This window comes from Engraulis encrasicolus, chromosome 1 (assembly GCF_034702125.1).
Source record: "Engraulis encrasicolus isolate BLACKSEA-1 chromosome 1, IST_EnEncr_1.0, whole genome shotgun sequence".
Lineage (NCBI taxonomy): Eukaryota > Metazoa > Chordata > Actinopteri > Clupeiformes > Engraulidae > Engraulis > Engraulis encrasicolus.
The window spans coordinates 49,757,515-49,765,014 of record NC_085857.1 but is presented as its reverse complement, the minus strand read 5'-3'; the positions used below and the strand labels follow the sequence as shown (position 1 = coordinate 49,765,014).

Here is a 7,500-nt window from a genome sequence, read left to right as displayed (position 1 = left end):
CAACAATTATATTGTAAACACAATGTCAATACACAAATTATAATTACAGTGTGAATATTACAATTTACATAGGCACTACACTCTCCCTCTACTAAAGAAGGTTATGTCCCCATAACACAGCAAAATAAAAGGAACAGCATGGGAAAGATGCATAAGGACACAAGGGAAAATCACACCATTAATTCCATCATGAAGCACAGATCTATCTACACTGAGGCTTCCCCACCCACATGTATAGTGTTGAACAAAATCTGACTGGCAAATCTGACCTGATTTGGGGCTCACCTAACTCATCATATGTTAGGCGTTTTGGGGCTGTTCTAGATCGTTCAGACCTTCGACAACTCTGAAGGCTTTCCTCAGTTGAGGGCATTACATTTGAGGGACTTTCATGAGGAGAAGGTTCCCCAAGTTCTGGGTGTTCCTGGGCACGGGTAGTGTCTCCAAATAGGCTCTCTAAGCCATAGTCCTCAGCCGGCTCTGAACAGCCTTCCACCTGCTCTGGGGTCGGTAGATGTGGTGCCTCAGGGTCTCCAGCACTCTCAGTTTCATGAGGCTCAGTTTCATTTTGGTTCTGATGGAATTTGAGGGTGTCGGTTTGAGTGTGTTCAGTTTCCTCCCCAGGACTCTTTTGCGAAGGCACACCAACCCATGGTTCCCACTCTTCATCCTCACTGTCAGGGCTTTCATAATCTTTACCATGCTCCACTTCTCTGGGCCTATCCCTGGCCAAAGTAGGACCCACCTGTTGTCCGTCTGTCTGTTTTCTTGGCCTCAGAGTTCTTTTGGGCTTTTCCTCTACAACCTCTGTGGCAGGTAACAATCGAAGTCTATGACCCACTGGAAGGATATGATTACGATGCAGAGTCTTCAGCGGTCCATTTCCCTCCTCAGGCCTTAACCGGAACACAGGCAAGTTTGGCATCTGGCTTTCAACAATGTATGGTACAGGACTCCATCTATCAGCCAATTTGTGTTTTCCGTGCAGGCCAAGGTTCCTAATTAACACTCTGTCACCTGGTCCAAGATGCGAGTAATGCACCTTCTGATCATACCTTCTTTTGTTCCCATCATTCTTTTTTCCTGCAGCTATCTCAGCCAAGTCATAGGCTACTTTCAACTCTTTTCTCATATTGTTCACATATCTCTGATATGATTTTGTTGAAGAGCCATCAGAGGAAGTACCAAAACTCAAGTCAATTGGCAGCCTAGCTTCGCGCCCAAACATTAAGTAATAGGGTGAGTAGCCAGTTGCTTCATTTTGGCTGCAATTGTAAACATGCACTAAATGTCCAATGTGCCTGCTCCATTGATTCTTCTCCTTAGGGTTCAGAGTTCCTAACATGTCCAGCAATGTTCGATTGAAACGTTCTGGTTGAGGGTCACCCTGGGGGTGGTAAGGAGTTGTTCTGGATTTTTCCACCCCCAACATGTCTAGCAACTCATGAATCAGCTGACTCTCGAAATCTCTGCCCTGGTCAGAGTGCATGCGTCTTGGTAGCCCATAGTGCACAAAATACTTTTCCCACAGCACTTTGGCGACAGTGGCGGCCTTTTGGTCTTTGGTTGGGAAAGCTTGAGCATATCTTGTGTAATGATCTGTAATGACTAAAACATTGCAAGTATTGCTCGAGTCAGGCTCAATGGATAAGAAATCCATGCAGACCAAGTCTAATGGGCCACTGCTACTCAAGTGAGACAATGGAGCAACTCTTTTGGGGAGTGTTTTTCTCTGAACACATCGGGCACATGTACGACAATGTTCCTCCACGTCTGCTTTCATACCAGGCCAATAAAATCGGTCCCTTACAAATGCATAAGCCTTCTCAAAGCCGAGATGTCCTGAGTCATCATGTAAAGACCCAAGTGCAATCTGCTGAAATTTCTGTGGCAGTAGCAACTGTTTGCGACTTGGCTTGTTGGGGGGCTGGGTATATCTAAACATAACTCCATTTTCCACCTTCAACCGTTTCCACTCTTTCATCAGCAAAGGAATGTGCTTGTGGATTCTCTTGACTCTTCTAGGATCTTGACTTTGAACGGCTTCCCATAATCCACCCAAGCATGGGTCTGTTTTCTGAGCAGCGGACAGGTCAGTCGAGCTCAAAGTGGGAAGCGGAGCAGTGTTCAATGTGGCTAGGCTACAGTATGCCCGTGGAACTGCCTTCACAGTGACACCCAAACAACCAATGACTCGATGATTTGACGAACAGGACGGCTGGTTTACTTCTGATTGTTGACACATAGCCCTAACACCTGAGGGGGTGATGCGTACCCAATCGTCTTGCATTGAATTTGGGTGGCGACGCCGAGAAAGCGGATCCGCATCGGTATTCTGTGTTCCAGGGCGGTACTTTAGACTAAAGTCATAAAGTGATAGGGCCGCTAGCCAGCGGTGTCCTGTGGCATCAAGTTTGGCGGTTGTCAAAATATATGTTAACGGATTGTTGTCCGTTTGAACCTCAAATTTGACACCATAAAGGTAGTCATGGAGTTTATCAACCACTGCCCATTTTAATGCTAGATATTCCAGCTTATGCACAGGATAGTTTTTTTCTGAAGGTGTGAGGCTTCTACTCACAAAAGCGACTGGACGCAGCCCCTGGCCCTGATCTTGGTAGAGAACCCCACCTAGGCCTTCACAGCTAGCATCGATATGCAAGGTGTAGGGGAGTTGTGGGTCTGCAAAAGCTAAAACTGGAGCTTTGGTTAGTCTTGCTTTCAGGTCATTGAAGGCGATCTCACAGTCTTCATTCCACCTGTCACCAAATGGCTCTGAAGCACTATAGTACACCTTTTCATCAGTTTTCATTTTAGTCTTATGTGTCCCTGTCTTATTTACACAACCCTGAAGCAGTTGGTTTAATGGGAAAGCTACCTGGGAGAAATCTTTTACAAATCTCCGGTAATATCCACAAAATCCCAAAAAGGAACGCAACTCAGTCACATTACAGGGTCGGGGCCAAGAGCTTACTGCATCTACTTTAGATGGATCAGTAGAAACACCATCAGGTGTAACAATGTGTCCGACGTAGCTGACTGAAGTCTGGCAGAACTTGCACTTATCCAAGGACAATTTCAACCCCTGATCCTTCAAACGGTCAAGGACTTTGAGGAGCCTCTCCTCATGTTCTTCCAGAGTCTTTCCGAATATGATGAGGTCATCAAGATACACTAGGACCTCCAACAAATTCATATCCCCCACTGTCTTTTCCATAATGCGCTGAAAGGTCGCAGGAGCGCCCGTTATTCCCTGTGGCATCCTCTCAAATTCAAAGAACCCAACAGGGCATATGAATGCCGTCTTTTCCTTGTCGTCGTCAGAAAGAGGGATTTGATAGTACCCACTCCTTAAGTCCAATACACTAAACCATTTGCTCCCACTAAGGCAGGCCAGAGCATCCTCGATTCGTGGTACTGTGTACTGGTCGGGAATTGTTCGCCGGTTTAGAGTCCTATAGTCCACACACATTCTTATCTGCCCATTTTTCTTTCTCACAACTACTATGGGGGAGGCATAGGGACTCCGTGAGTCAGAAATGATACAGGCATTCTTCAATTTAGCTAGGTGCTGTCTCACATCTTCGATATCAGCTGGCGCAAGCCGACGGGATCTTTCCCTGAAGGGTTTATCATCAGTCACTCTGATTTGGTGTTTTGTACCCTTGGCACAGCCCACATCAAATTCATGTTGTGAGAAAACATCACTTCGCGCCAACATCTTCTTCACCAATCTATTTTTCCACTCTGTAGGGACTGGGGAGTCTCCAAAATCAAATGACTCTGGTGTAAGCTGACTCTCAGAGTCACTCGTATCGGGAAAATCTGAAGGTGATATCATTTCCACTGGGAAAATGTGGGCGATGGGTGTACCTCTCCTTAAGGTGACTGCATGGGCAGAGACATTCTGGATTGTTACAGTGAGTCGTTGGGACTGTAAATCATCAACAGGGTGCATTTCAGGTCTGACGAGTAGTTCTTCAGGGAAATGCGTCTCTTCCGGATAATCCACAAGGATCAGACTGCTAGAGGTTTTCTGTGGATACCTAGGGACTCCTGCTAGTCGTGTAGACTTCCCAGGAGGTAAGGTCACTGCCTTATTGCCCGTAAACCAGACAATACCCCGCTCTGTGTCGGCTGGCTGGCTTGCTGTCAGCATAGCATTCTCATAAGCAGCTTTCATCATTGGATGGACAGGTAAGGTTGTAAGAAAGTTTCCCCCTACTTTGTTTTTGCATGCCTCAACAAGTTTCTTCACCACAGAGGTGTTTGTTCCGACTAATATTGACACTTCACCCTTCATGATGGGGTCAGGGCACACCAACACAAGTGCATTTATGGTCTCAGTCACCCCTGTAACAGATCCTGGAAACTCAAGCTGCACAGACAAACAGCCATCATATGGGTAACTGTTGCTGCTTAACCCCCAAATCTCCAAATTCTCAATAGGAGTTAATGGCAAGTGCGTCAGGTATTTTTCATAGAAAGATCTGTACAGAAGAGTAACTTGTGACCCACTGTCCAGCAAAGCTTTAGCGTAGATACCCTCTATTTGGACAGGAAGTATAGAGGTAGGCCCTACTAACCCAGATGGAACTGCAGCTTTGCTTGGTCCCAGTGTTCTGCACTTTGTGGAACGTGTTTGATGCGGAGCTACAGGCCGTTCCCCCCCTGTGCCCCGGGTTGGTTTCCCTTTGGCCGTGTCTGTCTAATTAGACGCTGATTAACTTTGCGCAGATTTTCTTCATTGCGGCATTCGCGTTTGAAGTGGCCCTCTTCGCCACATTTGTAACAGAAAAGGTTTGCTGAAGCAGCTACTCTAGTTGGTAGAGCTCTGTTAGCTGTAGGGGTGGCTGCAGCTAAGCTGCGTGTTTTTGTAGGCTCTGATTGTGCTGGGCAGACTGTCGCTGACGACAGCCGTGTCACCTCGTTTTTAAGGCATGTGATTTCCTTTTTTAGCTGCTCAATGTCTGGGTCACACGGTGGCACATTGACAGGGGGCACAGAAGACAAAGATACAGTTGCTTTAGCTGTACTGCGGTTGTAGACCATATTCTCTTCTTCTCGTACCTCTTTAAGAAGCTCCGCAAAGGAAATTGGGTCTCGGAGCTTGTGGGTCATGCGTAGGCGGAGTGCTATCATGTCATTGGGAAGTGCACCTCGAATGATCTGCTGTATGCGAAGTCGATTCATGTCGGAGCGCTCAATTCCCTTTTTGCGAAGCACCACATGCAGCAATTTGTCTAGTTTCAGTATGTATGCAGAGAGTTTTTCCCCGTCCTGCTGAAATGTACTTTGAAACCTGACCAACAAATCTGATGCACTTTCTGTGTTGCCAAATGCAGTTTCAAGAGCATTGAGGTAATCAGAGCATGTAGCTGAGGGTTTGTCAATTTTGGCAAATCTCACAATATCAGAGGCAGGTCCTCGTAGGCATTCCACCAGCTTCTGTTTCTTCAAAGAATCAGTGCATTGCCATTCTTCCAGGATATGAGAGGTTTGTTCAGCCCATGTGTCATACTCATCTTCACCACTAGGTGTAGGAATTACCCCTGAAAAAGTGCGTAGCTTCCTTACACCTTGGGCTTCAGCAGCTGGGGCAATGTGGCATTTTTGCACTAATGCATTAATAGCTCCAACTAAGTCAGTACTAAGGGTGGGTGATGGTGAGGCTACAGTTTGGACATCAGCCAAAGATTTCCCCTCTTGCTGAAGGAAAGTTAGCAGCTTGGCATTAAAGTCATCACTTTGATTGGGTGGAGAGTGTGGTGTTTCACTGACTACTTGTACAGGCCATGGACCTATTTCATCCAGAATTCCTACCTGAGGTGGAATAGCAATTTTAGACAGCTGAACAGAGCATTCCACTAACACAAACTCTTTGTTTCCAGTGTCATCATGACGTCGGTCACGTAATTTTGTTTTCCCAATGCCCTTCACTGTATCTAAAGCCCTGTAAATATCAGCCTCAGATGTGTCAAGGGGTATTTCACTTAGGACAATGGAATGCTGCACTGAGATAACTTTATCATCACACCATGCGATAATTTTGTCTGCATCCATATTGGTATCTCAATGTTATGAATCTTATATTCAACACCACAACAAAATATAGAGAAAAAAAATCAGTTCTGGTTGTAGAAAGTAACAAAATAATTCACGCTGAACAGCAAAACAAATACAATTTCAAGGTTCACAATAAAGTATCCCGGACTAAGCCCCCACAAATGTAGCCCTCCCAATGACCAGGCTCATTGTTTTACTCTAAGTAAAATAGTCACTGAGGTTAGGCACATCAACTCAAAATAATACCATGAACCTTTCAACATGTAAATGGCACACTATATGCCTTAATTATCATTTAAATATATACTCAGACAGCGTTTTATATGATGATAAACAAGAGTTACATTTATTAACACATAAATGTGAATCACAGTGATAACCCAATAGATGATCACTCGAAGTTTTTCACCTCAAACCCTTAAAAGTCCACCTAATCAAGGAAAAAAAACAAAGCCCCAGCGACCCAGGAATTATACTGGCCAGTAACGTTGGTGCACATTCAATACGTTGGCGCGCATTAGTTGGAGCTCAACAATGTAGACAACTTGCCCAGTCAAAGCGACCGTGGAAAAGACCTCACTCACGAGTACCCAGGTATGCAACGCTGCAGGCATCCGATGTCCACTTGTCGGTCTCCCCCTCGGCAGCGATCCTCCACCTTCAAGGCTCGAACGTGATGATCACTTGCAAGTCACGCCTCCGTCCGACCGTGTCCAAGGCAAAACTAGCTTACTCACTGGTGCCGGTGAAACTAGCTGACAGATTTAAACAACGAACTTCTGCCACAACAGTTCCGTTTCAGAACGGTATAGTATTTGCAAAAACAGTCTCTTTGAAGAAGAGGAAACAGTTATTTCACAGAATCACATATCAACTGCTCTGTAGCAGTAATAAAGTCTATTTTTACTCCAGCCCATTTTGCGTAATTGTCTCTCATCAGGGCTCCCTTCCTCATCTCCCCACTTCCTCCTCTTCTTCCCCCAAATCCCCAAAAACATGAATGGTGTCAGCGCCCCCTTTCTGTATGACATGAACTGAAAACAGAACATTAATTTCTCTTTCATGGAAAGTGACACCTATCCCAACAATTATATTGTAAACACAATGTCAATACACAAATTATAATTACAGTGTGAATATTACAATTTACATAGGCACTACACAGTATATTGTATGTAATCTTGAGTGCACTGTATGTTGGAAAACACATTACTTGACAATGCAGTCAACAGTGTTTTTAAAATAGTCATAAATATTATGTCATCATGCTGTTTCTTTATTTTATGGCTGTTGCAAGTAAGTGCCACACAAAGCCTTTATTGTGATTATACACACTACCAGGGCTTGACACTTGCACCTGCCAAACGGCCAGATGCTGTTAAAACCTGGCTGTGGCTAGTAACAATTTTAGTGTCACTAGCCAATTGGCTCATC

General features: G+C 45.0%; 1 protein-coding gene across 1 annotated transcript in view; it reads right to left on the bottom strand.

The window, feature by feature from the left end:
• Positions 1-7,500, bottom strand: part of b3gntl1 (UDP-GlcNAc:betaGal beta-1,3-N-acetylglucosaminyltransferase-like 1) — a 65,178-nt gene that overhangs the window by 3,037 nt on the left and 54,641 nt on the right. The window lies entirely within an intron of this gene.